This window comes from Tachypleus tridentatus, chromosome 9 (genome assembly GCF_004210375.1).
Source record: "Tachypleus tridentatus isolate NWPU-2018 chromosome 9, ASM421037v1, whole genome shotgun sequence".
Classification (NCBI taxonomy): Eukaryota; Metazoa; Arthropoda; class Merostomata; order Xiphosura; family Limulidae; genus Tachypleus; species Tachypleus tridentatus.
This window is the reverse complement of record NC_134833.1, coordinates 123,304,475-123,321,401: the sequence shown is the minus strand read 5'-3', so window position 1 is coordinate 123,321,401 and position 16,927 is coordinate 123,304,475. Positions and strand designations below refer to the sequence as shown.

At 33.1% G+C, this 16,927-nt stretch overlaps 1 pseudogene across 1 annotated transcript; it reads left to right on the top strand.

Annotated features, from left to right (window-relative positions):
• The first annotated feature begins 2,530 nt into the window (after positions 1 to 2,530).
• On the top strand, positions 2,531 to 16,265 carry LOC143226250 (sodium- and chloride-dependent GABA transporter 1-like; annotated as a pseudogene). The gene is made up of 14 exons (XR_013014433.1): positions 2,531 to 2,662; positions 3,672 to 3,971; positions 4,078 to 4,209; positions 4,333 to 4,558; positions 6,598 to 6,730; positions 7,408 to 7,542; positions 8,204 to 8,306; positions 8,500 to 8,630; positions 8,918 to 9,030; positions 12,038 to 12,169; positions 12,915 to 13,017; positions 14,069 to 14,169; positions 15,533 to 15,703; positions 16,055 to 16,265. The product of XR_013014433.1 is annotated as a sodium- and chloride-dependent GABA transporter 1-like (transcript).
• Positions 16,266 to 16,927: the final 662 nt, after the last annotated feature.

Genomic DNA, 16,927 nt, shown 5'->3' with positions numbered 1-16,927 from the left:
TACATATGCATGTATGTTTAGAATATAACCTCTTGCGTTGAAATGACACGTTTCCCATTTTAACCAAAGTATATATCAAATCTAGTGAAAACCGATGATGGTGTTCTATTGTGTTTATGTATGTTTTCTTACATCAAAGCCACATGAGCTATTTGCGATGTACACTGAGGGAAATCCAACCCGTTACTTTAGCTTTGCAAATCCTAATATTTAACACTCTTCTACCGCGGAAGTGATGTTATAGCCTCGAAAAGTTTAAAATTTTAAAATTTAAAACATTAAAGTGTTTTTCTTATCAATCCTAATCAATAATATGGGCCATAATGTGTTTCCAATTTGTAGACAAATTATTTTAGGAAATAAATAAGATTCTATGAATTTTCGATATTGTTTAAACTAACGAAGGCCCGGCATGATCAGGTATTCGGGTTCGAATCTCCGTCGCACCAAACATACTCGCCCTCCCAGTCTTTGGGACGTTATAATGTAACGGTCAATCGCACTATTCGTTGGTAAAAGAGTAGCCCAAGAGTTGGCGGTGGGTAGCAATGACTAGTTGCCTTCCCTCTAGCCTTACACTGCTAAATTAGGGACGGCTAGCACAAATAGCCCTCGAGTAGCTTTGTGCGAAATTAAAATGCGCGCGCATGTGCTTATTTTCCAATATGCGAGGACTGGTGGGTAAATTGCAACATTCTCGCGCAAGTGTTAATTTTGTAGTTGAGCGTGCAGGTGTTAATTCTGTGGAAGCTCGCATAGATGCTTATTCTGTTAAATGTTAGCGAAGTTAATTAATTGATAAATGCCATATCAAGTATTGAATATCTTAGATGCGCGCACAGATTCTTATTTTGTTATTTTTGCCAGAAATTATTAAATTGGTAGACATACTCGCAGGTGTTGTACTTCTTAGATGAGCGCGCAGGTGCTTATTTTTGGACATGCGTCCAGGAGTTTATCAAAATAAATGAGCACGATAAATACTAAGCTTGTAGACACGCGTGCAGATGTTTATTTTCGTAAATGGGCACAGTAATGTGTAAATTGGTACATGCAGGTTTAAAGAAATACTTATTTTAGCACATTTGCACACAGATAGATAAATTGGTAGATCAACGCACATGAACTTGCCTTCGTACACGCACGTGAAAGTGCATAAATTTCTAAATGACGGCACAGGTGCTTATTTTATATATTCCATTACCAGTATAGGCGTGCGTGTAGGTGCTTATTTCGTAAATTCTCGTGCAGATGCGGAAATTGGTATGTGAATACGGAGGTGCTTACTTTTGTTTCTGTGCTTTTAGATGCACAGATTTATTTCAACAGCCTTCATAGTTGTTTGTGTTTTTTTCGTAAGTGTTTTATAATAGAGGAAATATTTTACTCTTAAAGTATAATAACAAACAGGCAAAAATAGTATAGTGAACATCACCTACAATACGAGAATAAACCATAGAAAAAAGCAATTGGGTAATTTTATTTAAACGAGAAGAAAGAGAACACAACATTCGGTGTCTTTTGTAACGTTTTTTTTCTCGTTTTTCATATCACATTTTCCATTGTAAGAAACAGCTATAGCATTGGTTTCCAGGTGAGATTACCCCGCCTTTAAAACAAATGGTTGGAATACAAATCAAATTTTAAAACTGAATATCACATCGTTATCGACACAGTTTTTTTACCAGCTTGGAATATGAAACGTTTCGTTCCTGTTTTGTTGTTATAAGTCAAATGTATTAATCTTTGTGTTTAATAATATTTAGTAAGAAATACGGTTATTTCTATTGTTTATCGCATATGAAACATTAAACTAACTATGCTAAAGGAAATGGTATTAATTACATCAGCTGGCGAAGAACGACATTTTAGTATTAATGTATGTCTAACAGTAAGACACACCATTCTTTTTGTCCACCAGATTTTCATTTGAGGCCATGTATTAGATGACCTGACAGGTTTTGTTATGAAGCGAAAGACGTGTTTATTTTATATATCTCTGTTAATCAAATACGATTCACATTTAGTATCGAAATGAAGCCGGCTGTGTTTTAATCTTAACCTAAAACATACATAACAGTAAAAGAGGTACATGTACTTACCTTAAGTGTTTCAATTTATTTTATAACCACTATTTCAAGTTTCATAACTGTAAACACATTTGCAAGTGTTGTAGTGCTAGACTTGACTAACAATTGTTCAAATTGTAATACTCAAAGAAATCAGGACAAATCGTCGCATTTTTTATAAACAAATCACTACACGTCATTCATTATTCGCACTTGTTGATAAACTCAACAACACTGAATGAATATTTTATCTCAACACATAGCCAATATCACTTCTCAGATTACTGGTTTTGTTCTCCGATCAACTGAAGGTCAATATTACACCTTAAGCGACTGCCTATTGATATTCTAACATATGGAAGGTACAATCAAATCATAAGTAAATGTTGTTTTGTTGTTGTTGTTATAACGGTAAGAAGTGAACACTACACCTTAAGCGTCTAACTATTGATATTTTAACATATGGAAGGTACTATCAAATCATAAGTAAATGTTTGTTTTTTTTTTGTTGTTGTTATAACAGTTGAAGGTGAAAATTACATCTTAGGCGACTGTATATTGTTATTTTAAAATGAGGAAGTCACCACCGCATCGTAAGTAACTAATTTTTGTATTTAACACTAAGAAGTTTTTAAGTGACTGATTTTTATAAAAATAAGGAAACTGGAGTAAGATTTGTTATGTACGTTTTATTGAGACACAAACAGAACTGACCGACAAAACGACCTTCAGGTTTTGGTAACTTTTCTTTAACAGACCTGTCATGACGTCAAGGAAATAAAAATTGCTACAGGGCAGAGTTTTTCACTTTCAAATCTCACTTAAGAATATATTAGGACTACTATATTAACTAACTCAGGAAAAGAGTGGACGTTTGAAGCACGGGACATGAACTTCACACAGCAACCGAACAACAAACAACAGAAAACACCTTTCTACTCTACTGTTCATGGTTTTACTTACTGCTTTATTAAATCAAAGGGTGAACAGAAAATCAACCAATAAAGTGCAGAACGAAGAAAAATCCTAATTTCTGACCAATCCTGGCTTTAATAAATGTACATAAGGATAACAACGACTTTGCAATGTTGGAATTATTTTGTTAAATATATTGTCAGTTTTAATATTATCTTTCTGAATTTCATTTCTAGGTTTTTATGCTCGAAAGTTTGTTTAAGAAATTTAGAAAACTATATAAACAAAGAAGAAATTGTGGCAGTTTAAAATATAAAAAGTTTAACAAACAAAACTTAAAAATTGATCTACTTAAATAAAACGTAAATATACATAAATGACATCTCTTGGAACGCACAGTTACATAATGTATTTGATTGTACTGAATTAATGTCTCCCTAGATGAATTATTGTGTATATGTGCACATGAAAATGGTTTTAAATGAAACAATTTAGGGTGTGGGTGCACATAGAAGTTGTGTCTAATGGAATAAATGAAACAGAACATTTAAACAAATTTATTTTACTGGTTTTCTGAGGTGTATTTATTTCTTCATCGCTTCAACTGTACATGTATATAACTGTATGCTTTTTCAACTATATATATATATACATATATGTCTTGACAGTGTATTTTGTTTTCTACAGCATTTGCTTGTGTTAAAGTTACGTCTTTGGATAACATATCTCCTGAAAATGAAACATCAGAAGCCGTCAGTGTAGAAAATGGAGTGGAAATGATCACAATACCCGATGAAATGAACCAGTCGGTAGTGATCACAATACCTGATGAAATGATCCAGTCGGTAACAAGTCCAGATAAGGAGAAAGAACCAGAACGTTGGGAATGGGAAGGAAAACTGGACTTTGTTTTAAGTTCTATAAACTACTCTGTCGGTCTTGGAAACGTATTGCGATTTCCATACTTGTGTTATGAAAATGGTGGAGGTATGTGTCTTGTGGTTTAATCCAACAAAATATACATGAAACCTTTACCTTACTAAATGTTAAATCGATGGTTCTAATGGATTATATGTTGTTGTTTGTTATTTAGGGGCATTTTTGTTTCCCTACCTCATCTGTTTAGTCTTGTGTGCTGCTCCTCTATTCTTCCTGGAAGTGGCCATTGGTCAGTACCTCAGCGTTGGTGGTATCGGGGTCTGGAATTTAGTTCCTATCTTTAAAGGTAGCTATTGTTGTTCACTTCTAATGCCTTGGTATTTTTCACCTTTTCCGGATAAATATAACTCATACTTGTGTCTCAAATATGTCAACAGTTCTTATGTTATGTAATCTATACTTTCACTAGGAATTGGCTTTGCTTCAATGACCATCGTTTGTCTTTATAATATCTACCACGTGGTGATAATAGCTTGGACTATATTCTACTTCTTTTCCTCAATGACGTCACCACTGCCTTGGGAATCGTGTGGTAATTGGTGGAACACAAAATACTGTATGAAAGAGGGAACCAACATCACGAATCTTAATATTACAGCCACCGAAGCAAAATCACCTGTAACCGAATTCTGGGAGTAGGTTTAATTTTTTATTTTTCAGATGAATCTTTTATTTTCGATCAATAAATAAAAGTCGTATTTGGATCTAGTGTTCTCAGAATATTGTTTTCTATGTATATATATACATGTATATATTACAATGGTAGTACAATTAAATAACTATTTTCTATCAACATAATGTTATTATTTATTCATTTTCCACATTTGTACACTGGTTTTTTAGTCCAGTTAACTGTTTACCAGTAATTTATATTTTCTACTTTAATTTATGAAAAATATATTGTCGATAGTCCAAAATGTTTAACTTGTCCAGCCACAGTGGATTTTCAACATTTATTTTAAGATATACCACGATGTAAAATGATAATATAATTTATTTATTAACTTATAATATATGTGGTTTAAGCATGCAGAACAAACAACTAATCCTTTACAATTAAGTTTCAATCTAGGTAAATCTCAGAGTAATAAAGATCTTCCCAATTCTATTGAAATAAATTCCATTAACAAACATTCATTTACTAACGTCGGCATGGCCGAGCACGTAAGGCATGCGACTCGTAATCTGCGGGTCGCGGGTTCTAAACATACCAAATATGCTCACCCTTTCAGCCGTGGGGCGTTATAATGTAACGGTCAATCGCACTATTCGTTGGTAAAAGAGTAGCCCAAGAGTTGGCGGTGGGTAGTGATTACTAGTTGCCTTCCCTCTAGCCTTACACTGCTAAATTAGGGACGGCTAGCACAAATAGCCCTCGAGTAGCTTTGTGCAAAATTCCCAAACAAACAAACAAAACAGCTTTGTGCGAAATTAAAAAAACAACAACAAACTAACGTCAAAATAACTATCTTAGAAAGTTATACAATGTAAATCTACTAATAAAAAAAGGAAAATATTTTGAAGAAAAACTCCTTATTCTTATAAATTATACAATGATTTTCAAAACAAAACTACTGATTTTTAAATAAAATTATTTGTATTAGAATTTCAATTGAAATAAATACTTGTAATAGTAAAAAAAAGAAGTAAAGGTGGCTTCCTAGTGGCATAACGGTTTGTCTGAAGACTTATAATGCAAGTAACAGATATCTCAATGTGTATCTTTGTGCTTAACAATGACAAAGTTAAAGATAAAAATATGATTACTTTTGATAATTTGTATTAGAATGTAAGATACTTCTTTTAGCAGATATGTTAACACCTAAAATTAATATTAATAGAAGTTTTTTATATAAATGAGAGAAAATTTAAATATTTGTAAAATAATTGTTAAATTTTGAATTCAAACATCTTTCTATTAAAGTTTAATTTTAAATTTGATTAAATTTTGTTTAATATCATTTTTAAATAAAATAGTGGAGGTTGGAAGTTTCAACTTTTAGAATTTTTAGGATGCTTTTAAGGTTGTATCTGAATATTAAGCGTAACTGCCTTCTCACAGTTGGCTGCAGCCCTATGAAAGGCAGTAGGAGTTGAGATATTACGTTTCTAAGCACTCAAATTCTAACCCTTAAATGATTTTACATACCTGCTGACTAGTCTGACATCAGTGTCTGGATTTTATCTGACAACATAATGCAATGGCCACTTACATTATTTGTTGTGACTCATGGTTTAGAAATAAGATTGATAATTCAAAATAACTGTTTAATTTTAATTCTGTTATAATGTTTGTTATACGTATATTTTGTAGAAGTTGGTTAAAAACAGATGATGCTTACTGTAGCTACATCTAGGAATAGACTCAACTAACAATGACTGTAATAATAATGGACACCTCATGTGCCAGTTATGATGCACCATGTACCTTGTGAGAATTTTACCCAGTTAACCTTATTGTTAATCTTGTAAGATAAATTTTAGGACATATATTTCTAGGTATAATTGGTTTTTAAATAACCTTCCTTGTTTCTATTATTGGCTTGAAAGGTACTTACAATACCATAGTAGACAGTTTTATCATTTAATACTCAAAAATTAAAATTATGAAATCCTAACTGAAATTGGTTTAATAGTACATTTCAATAAAACAGTATTTATTACTCTTTTGAAGGCGTCGAACATTACAGATTACTTCGGGATTACATGACTTGGGAGGTGAGAACATGGAACTGAGTTTGTGTTTGTTACTTGCCTGGTTTGTGGTTTATTTCGTCATCTGGAAAGGTCTACTGAGAAGTGGCAAGGTAAGATTTAAACTAAAATAAAACTTGGAAAGAAAGGAAAGATTGCATAAAACAGTGTTACAGTAACCATAAGGAAACATCACCTAATGACATAAAACACCATTTTGTAATTACAAGAACAGATCACATAGTAACAAAAAACATTACAGTAATCACAAGGAAAGATCACCTAATGACATCAAACGCCATTACAGTAATCATAAGGAAACATCACCTAATGACATCAAACACCATTACAGTAATCATAAGGAAACATCACCTAATGACATAAAACACCATTACAGTAATCATAAGAAAACATCACCTAATGACATAAAACACCATTACAGTAATCATAAGAAAACATCACCTAATGACATAAAACACCATTACAGTAATCATAAGAAAACATCACCTAATGACATAAAACACCATTACAGTAATCATAAGAAAACATCACCTAATGACATAAAACACCATTACAGTACATCATAATGACATAAAACAAACATCACCTAATGACATAAAACACCATTACAGTAATTATAAGAAAACATCACCTAACGACATAAAACACAATTACAGTAATCATAAGAAAACATCACCTTTTATTTAATCCAATAATCTTTAATGTTTCTGGCATTAATTATTTCATATCTTCGGACTGTTTTACTTTATTATTTGTTCATTGTTTGCAGATTATTGAGGTGTCAGCAGTCACTCCATACGTCATTCTAATCGTTCTTTTTATTCGTGGAGTGACGTTAGAGGGCGCTGGAGATGGACTACTTTTTTACATTAGTCCACAATTTGACAAACTTTTGGATCCCAAGGTTCGTTTATGATATTGTTATTACATTCATATACTAATGTTATTGTTATTGTATTCATATATAAATGTTATTGTCATTATTATTCATATATAAATGTTATTGTTATTACATTCATATATAAATGTTATTGTCATTATATTCATATATAAATGCTATTGTCATTACATTCATATATAAATGTTATTGTTATTGTATTCATATGTAAATGTTATTGTTATTATATTCAGATTTAAGTGTTATTGTTATTATATTAATATTCCAATGTTATCATTATTACATTCATATACGATATAAACACCAGTAAATATTAATGTTAGATGTTAAAGGTTGTTGGACAGAACCAATGGCATATTCTTTTACCAACGAATAGTAGGATTAACCGTACATTTTAATGCCCCTGACGCTGAAGACAAACACTAACAACCAGACTGGGCAACAAATAAAACTTCCCATCTAATGTAACTGTAATTTACGTCTTTAGTGAAAACAGTGTCATTGTTAATCAGTAACTGTCAAGCGATTTTTTTTCGTTTATTTGCTATCAATCTTTAATACTAGTTAATAATTCTTTAATCAAAACGAAACTAAACTAAATTAGTGTTAAATTTAAAGAAGTGAACTCTTTGTAATCAGTATTAATTTATTGTATTAATGTTATTAGGTCTGGGTGACAGCAGGAACGCAAGTGTTTTCACCTTTGGTGTTGGTTTCGGTTCCGTCGTAACTCTTGGAAGTTACAACAAGTTTAGCCACAACTTCTTCCGGTAACAAACAAACTCTTAAGAAATGTTTTCTTATGTTTTAATTTAATTATTTAACAATGATTTGCACAAAATGTTCAATAATGTAATAATTCTCTATACTCTGTATTTGTTATTCTTTCAGTGTTTCTGTTTCCATGGATATTATTGTACACTTTGCACACATTCATAATTGTTTCTCTATCTTTATTTCTAGAGACGGATATATTCTTTGTCTTATTAACCCTGCTACCAGTATATTTGCTGGTAGCGTTGTATTTTCCGTCCTCGGACACATGGCCTACTTGAAAGGTGACGGGACTGAAGTTGCTGACGTTGTAAAGTCCGGTAAGATAATTCAGTCTTCTAGTGCTTCAGTTGTTTATATAAACACTAAAAATTCTGTTTCTGTACAAAATCAACGTGTAACAGAATATTTCAGAACAAACTTTATTAATATATATTTTTTTAATCTTGGTTCTAAAACATTTAAAATGAACGTCTATTGTTAAGTTACAGTGTATCAACATCTTAATATACACTAAGTATTATCAGACAGTGACCTGCTGTGTTATTTTCAGAGTACAAACACGGTCCTTGTTTAGATATAATCTAACATGATGTATTTTCTTCAGGTCCAGGGTTGGCATTCATCACCTACTCTGAAGTTGTTTCACAGTTGCATAATTCACCTCTATGGGCAACTGTATTCTTCTTCATGCTGCTAATCCTCGGCATAAACAGTCAGGTGAGCAGATAATATGTTTATGTGTTAATGTACGTCAACATTGTGAAATATTCAGGGATTAAACACTGTCTTTTCGTTTTTTGTTTTAAATTTATACGTTTCTGTTATCGTTTGGTTGGTGGGAGTTTTAACGTCTTGTGCGTGGTTCAACGTATGGAATCTCCTTGGAAGTGAAATAAACAATTTCAGCAGTATAAAAACGTGAGTAACGTTAACGTGCGGGTGTTATTTAGTACGTCCGTTACATTTTACCCAATTACACATTTCAACAAAGAACAAGAGATATACGAGAGAACCGATAGGTAAGGGGAAAACAATTAGCAAGTTGCGACTGTTTTTTGGGATTTAGAAATTCTGCCAATCCCTCAATGAACGTAAGGCTAGTACGTGAAATTTGTAAAACTTGTAGTTGATGAAATGAAAGGATATCATTGTCATTAATTACACTCACAACCTGAGTAGCAACAGGAGCTAACGGTAGAAGCTACGAACTGTTTAACTCCATGACTCCCATATATTATTCCCTGGTGTGCGTGTAACATATAATTTTTCAGTTTAACAAAACTAGCCCTTCTGGTGTGTTGCTAATATCATATATTTTATTTCCTCCTCTGCCCTATCAAATATTTGGTTGCAAGTCATGTGTCGAGTTACAATACAATTGTTAATACGTGTGTATGCTACATCCTACAATTGTATGTAACTTGCTACATATAACAGATATCATCTTCACGATGGATACCTCCTAAGTTTTCCTATCGTATTACATATATTAGTAACAAGTTACATGGCTGTTACGTGTTACATTTTTTAGTTATGTGCCACATGTCACAGTAATGAACTATATCAGCTACATGGTTAATACCTCTTGCAGTTGCTACATATGTTTGTAAGTTCTTACATATGTCACTAATGAGTTACGTGGTTGATACCTGCGACAAATCTCACCACGTTATTCTAGTCCTAGTTTCAGATTGTTGTGTGTTTCAACTGCGACCTCTAACACATGTTTGTTGTGTGGCACATATACTTGTTGCTGCACGTCACATGAGTTTACATTATGTTCTATTTTATATCTAACAAATCAAACAATGGATGCGAAACCACATATTGTTTAACTGTTTATCGCTGGTTAAATATTTCAATATGCAAGAAATTTCAAAGTACCATTCTTCAGTGATCCATAGAGATAAACTTCTATTTCAGAAACTAATAACTTAAAACGTCCTCTCACGCAAGATGAAGTATTACGTTATCAAACTAAATAATAACACGTATGTTTGAAACTTTATTATATAAAACATTAATTCACTAAATATATATACACTGCTGGCCAAAATCTTAAGGCCAATTAACACAAAAAAAATTTGCATTTTGCATTGTTAGACTCAACCACTTGTTTGAGTAGAGCTTCGAAAAATGAAAATAAGAAAAGGAAAATAAAAATAAAAAACTTTTTTAGCATTTAATAGGGAAATATGTGAACACTAAGAAATTAGTCTGAATACTAGCTGATCAAAAGTTTAAGACCATACCAGAAAGAAGTCCCAAACAGGGTAGGAAATGCCCAATAAGAGGTCTCATTAGTGAGTTGTACAGCCATCATTGCGAATAACTGCAAACATTCGCTTTGGCATGGTCGATATAAGATTTCGCAGAAGGCTGGCTGGTATATTATTCCAAGTGGTGAAGATGGCTTGACGAATATCATGCACTGTTTGAAATTGACGTCCATTTCTATAGATTTTTCTTACCATCTACCCCAAACATTTTCAATGGGGTTCAGTTCGGGCGAACACGCTGGATGGTCCCAAAGAATCACGTTATTCGCCATGAAAAGTCCTTTGTCCTGCGGGCATTGTGGATTGCAGCGTTGTTTTGCTGAAAGATCCAGGTATTTCCACTCAAGCGGGAACCTTCAGTCAATAAAATGCTCTCGCCAACATGCTAATGTGGCCAGCTGGTGTTTGACGCCCTGAATAATCTGAGTTCTATTGTTCCATGGAAGGAGAAAGCACCTCAGATCATGATGGAACCTCCTCCACTGTGTCGTGTAGAAACTTTTTCCGGTGTGATATCCTTATCGTGCCAGTAACGTTGTAAGCCATCTGGACCGTCCAGGTTAACTTTTTTCTCATCGGAAAACAAAACTTTCTTCCACATTTCTACGCCCCGTGTTTGGTGCTTCTCAGCAAAGTTTAACTGAGCTGTTTTGTGGTGTGGAAGGAGGCGTGGCCTTTGAAAACGTTTACGATTTTTAAAGCCTTTCTCTCGTAGATGCCGTCTTATTGTTCTTGAGCTGCATTCTGTGTCCGTAAGGGCCTTAATCTGGTTCGACGATTGGCTGTTGTCTTGCCGGACAACCCGTCGAATCTTTTTACTCAACGTCGGCGAAATATTTTTGGGCTGACCACTTGAAATTCTCGTTCCATGTTTCTCAGGATCTTTTAAGAAATTTGCAACAGCAGTTTTACTACGCACAGTCTCACCAGCGATGGCATGTTGAGAGAGACCTTAATTTTGCAGTTCGAGAATGCTGCCACGTTCAAACTCTGTCAACTTTTTTGCCTTTGCCATGTTTGTACCCAATGTTACACAGGAGATGCGAGTGGAAGATGTTGACAATACTAATGCTTGAACACAAATGACTAAATTTCGTTTCGTGTTTACCGATTAACGCTTCATTTCAGTACGGTCTTAAACTTTTGATCAACTGGTATTTAGGCTAATTTCATAGTGTTTACATTTTTCCTATTAAATACTAAAAAGGTTTTTTATTTTTATTTTCCCTTTTCTTATTGTCTTTTATCGAAGCTCTACTCAAATATGTGGTTAAGTCTAACAACGCAAAATGCATATTTTCTCTTTTTGTTCATTGATCTTAAGATTTTGGTTAGCAGTGTACATATACAATTTATATAGATCTGTCTAACTATGTTATTAAGTTACTTTGATCTGTATGTTATGACAACATGTGTACTGATATTGGTCAGTTTTTGTTTTTCAGTTCTGCACCGTGGAAACTTTCATCACAGGGATCGTGGACGAATGGCCATCTCTTTTGAGACCGCGAAGAGAAGTTTTTACCGTAGTAATTGTTATCATCTTATACATGTTAGGCCTACCAATGGTCACTAAGGTATGTTCCATAATATTAAAAAAAAATCAATAAACGAGTAAAAGGAAAATATCATTATGGTAGATGTTTCATTTGTCCGTCAAAAAAAAAAAAAGTTACTCAAGCCGTCATCTCATCCAAAATAAACGACGTCATAATTAATGGCGTCAATGATGATAACAGTAAGGTACTGCTGTAGAGAGAGATGTTAGTTCCTGTAGAAAGATATCTATAACTGTCTCAGTTTGTTATGTGATGATTGGTCTGTAGTACATGACGTCTAATGATGATGTGTAGCACATGATGTCAAATGTTTAGTGTTTAGTATGTAATGTCTAATGATGATGTGTAGTGCATAATGTCTGATGTTGGGTGTGTAGTACGTGATCTAATGATGATGTGTATTGTATGATGTCTGATGATGATGTGTAATACATGAAGACTTATGTTGGGTGTGTAGTGCATGATGTCTAATATTGGGTGGATAGTCTAAAACAAATCTTATTCACTGTAAAAATGACGTAATAAATAAAACTTACCATAAGCACAACTCCCAATACTATTATATTTATTCAGTAACGTTCCACTTCTGATATATCTGTTTATTTCTGTGGCTTTACCATGGTGTTATCTTGTATCTAGAATATGGAAACTGTAACTTGTAATAAAATATATTTAATAAAAACGAAACTGTTAATAAATAATTCTGATTGGATTTCTTTAAACTGATTGTATTATTCACTAAAATAATCATTTTACTTTTCAGGGGGGCATGTACATATTTCAACTGATGGATTATTATTCTGCCAGTGGAATGACTCTACTGTTCACTGTTTTCTTTCAAACTATAGCTATTACATGGGTTTATGGTAAGTTTCAAATGCATGTCCTGCATTATTTCTTACGCCACTTCCCACTTCTTATATATCTGTTTATTTATATGTTGTTATTCTGTTCCGTAGAATGTGATGATGTATTTTACGTATGTTAATCCTAGGAGGAGCTGTTGTACAATAAACAAGTTAATCTTGAAGGGTGGTATCTTATTATATGCAGGTTAACCCTAGAACATGCTGTTGTACTATATGCAAGTTACCCTTAAAATATGTTGTTGTATTATTCTCAAGTTAACCCTAGAATGTGCTGATGTGCTATATTCAAGATGATGATATATTATTCTGAAATTAACTCTAGAATGTGCTGTTGTACTATGTGCAAGCTCTCCCTAAAGATGATGATATATTATTCTCAAGTTAACCGTAGAAGATTGTGTCTTACTCAAGTTTCACTTTAGAGATGATAGTTAATTATTCATTACATTTAATCCTTGTATTATTGTACTCAAAAGTCAATAGTTTTTAACAACTTAATTTTTTCTTCGCTTCACTTTTTCTAGTTTTTTTTTAACTTTATCTCCACAAAGGATCAGATTCGCTATTCATCCTTTAAATTATCTTCTTACCTTTTGTTTTGTTTTTTAAATTTGCGAAGGTTACATATGGACTGTCTGCGCTAGCATCACTAATATAGTAGTATAAGATTAGAGAGAAGGCAGCTAGGTGTCACCACTCGCCGTCAACTCTTGGGATACTCTTTTACTAACGAATGGTGGGATTAATCATCACTTTATAATGCCTTCATGGCTTAAAGGGCGAGCATGTTTCGTTTGACGGGGATTCGGATCCACGACCCTCAGTTTACGAGTCAAGCGCCCTAACCACCAGGGCCTTTTTTGTTTTAATCTTTTGTGGGATTTTCAGTTGTTTTCATTATAAACTTTGAACTATTAATTAACAAATACACTTTTAATTTGTAGATTTGAGTTAATTCAAGTTTTATGTCAAGTGTTTTTTTACGTGAAGGTAACAACCAGTAAAACAATAAATTTGTTAAAATATTAATAACAATAAATTATTTCAGGTGTAAAAAGGTTGTCTAGCAACATTGAAGAGATGACAGGATATCGGCCTAACTGGTACTTCCTCGCTACCTGGGTTTTTGTCTCTCCAGCCATTTGTTTGGTAAGTTTGATACCCTATATTACCAATAACAGTATAACATTGGAATTAGTGGATTATATCAGCACGCGATTATTGGTATGTTAATGGTGAGTTCGGGTTTGGTCCCAGAAACGTCCTCACCTAAATGCCACAGACTCCTTTCCAAGAAGAAGAGGACGAAATTCGACTGAAAATCCAACTGGAATAATGAAAATTTAAGGATAGATTTCTATGATTGTTGAATTCAACTCTGATATCGGAGTTTGTTTGTGGCACCTTTCAGGGTTGAAAAGGCACAATTCTGATATAAACATTAATGTTTTATGTGTTAAAGATGGCACCGTTCATTGAAAATTAAATTTAGTTTTAACAACCGCAATTTTTGTATTACATTTAAAACATTTATCAATAAGTATTTAATCAGGATCTTGACATACTGAAAGTCCTGTTCATGTTGAGCACACAGTACTTTTATTTATAATTATGTGATAAAGAAATGATGGCTACACATACCACAATTATTTTTATAATTGTTTAAATCTTGAATACACAAAATGTAGGACCGATACGGTCAGGTGCTTAAGACAATCGACTCGTAATCTTAGGGTCGTGGGTTCGAATTCCCGTCACACCAAATATGTTCGTCCTTTCAGTCGTGGGGACGTAATAATGTAACGGTCAATTCCATTATTCGTTTGTAAAAGAGAAGCTCACGAGTTGGAGGAGGGTGATGATGACTGGCTGCCTTCCCTGTAGTCTTACACCGCTAAATTATGGACGACTAGCGCATATACACCTCATGTAGCTTTGCACGAAACTCAAAACAAACCAAACCAGAAGTGTGAATTTTTTATTGATTTTTTGTTTGAGGTGTCATTCAATAGATGGCGATACATTTAATGAGCCTCAATCGCCACTTCTGATATTGAGAACTAGTTGTATTTCAGCACAACAGATTGCATAATAGTATTATTTATTTCGGCCACTGACATTGACATAAACAGCCACGCCATATCTCAGTTACGGTAAACTGTATTGACCCTCACCTATGGTGGAGTTATAAAAGTATTTAAGGATAATGGAGGACCTGGATTTGTACATTTGTTCACTGTAAGTAACGAAATGAACCTTGAACATTCAGCAAGTGAGAATACTATATGTTAATTGTGATAACAGATCATTTTTCTCACTTACTCGATAAAACTGGCATTATGTTAACTCAGTTACGTTTCTCACAGTATCAAAAACATATAAATAAATACCTTATCTTTAGTAGCTAATATATATATATATATACACACAAATGATGTTCAATTTTATTTCAGTTTCATTCAGAGAACCAGAGAATGTCTTTTTTCTAATTCTAAATACATATTTCCTTTAGGGAATATTCCTGTTTTCAGTTTTGAGATACAAGCCTTTGGTGTATGCAGAGACTTACGTTTATCCTTGGTGGGGAGAAGTCTTAGGCTGGGGGATAGCCCTGGCTTCAATGTTATGGATTCCGTTATATGCTTTTCATTTTATGCTGGTAACACCAGGTTCTCTTAAGGACGTGAGTTGCTTTTCGTCTTTATCAAAAGTAAAATTTTAAATATTATTGATAAATTATTTATACTGAAACTTATTATCATGTTTTCCTTCAGTACATAATCATATTACTAACACTAGATCCTCCTTTAGTATATGATCATATTGTAGTAGATTTTCAACACTTATATTGACTATAGAGACAGTCTCAAAGTTGGCAAATAAAATATTACTGAAATACACCAGTTTCTTTACGTATAAATATCATTTATGTTAATATTTCCAGATATAATATTTATGATGATAAATGAGGTTAATATTCAGATTAGGAAGTTATACCTCAACTATTGAATTCGTTTTTTTTTTTTCATTTCAGCGGCTGATTGCTGGCATAACTCCTACACTTCGACCTTCCAAGAAATAAACAAAGGCACTTGGTGAAGATTTCGAGCTTCCCAAAACTCAAACGAATCAACTGTCAAACATTGGAAATTATACGTTGGCAATCCAAGAAATACTTCACATTTAAATGTTAAAAAGTCTATGTGATCATATTACTAACACTAGATTCATAGACTTTTTAACATTTAAATGTGAAGTATTCTTGGATTATCAACGTATAATTGATCTAGTGACTAGATCCTTCTTTAGTACGTGATCTTATTACTAACACTTGATCTTTGTTTGGTATATGATAATATTTTTAACACTAGGTCTTCCGTTAATTCATGATTATATTACTAACACCAGATCTTCCTTTAGAAAATGACAATATTACTAACACCAGGTCTTCTTTCAGTACATGATTATATTACTAAATCTAGATCTTGTTTTAGTACATAATCGTATTTTAACACTTGGCTTCCTTTAGTACACCATCGTATTACTACACTCGTTCTTACATTTAGTGCATCATCATATTACTAACACTAGAGAATCCTTCAATACATGATCATATTACTCACACCTGGTCTTTCTTTAGTACATCATCACATTACTAATACCAGATCTTCCTTTAGTACTTGATTATATTACTAACACCACATCTACCTTTACTACATGATCGTATCACTAACACAAGGTATTCCTTTAGTGCGTGGTCATATTTCCAACGCTAAATCTTCCTTTAGTACGTGACCATATTATTAACAATAGATCTTTAGTACCTGACTATATTGCGAACACTAGATCTTCCTTTAGTGCATTATCATATTACAAACACTCGGTCTTAATTTCCCACATGATCATT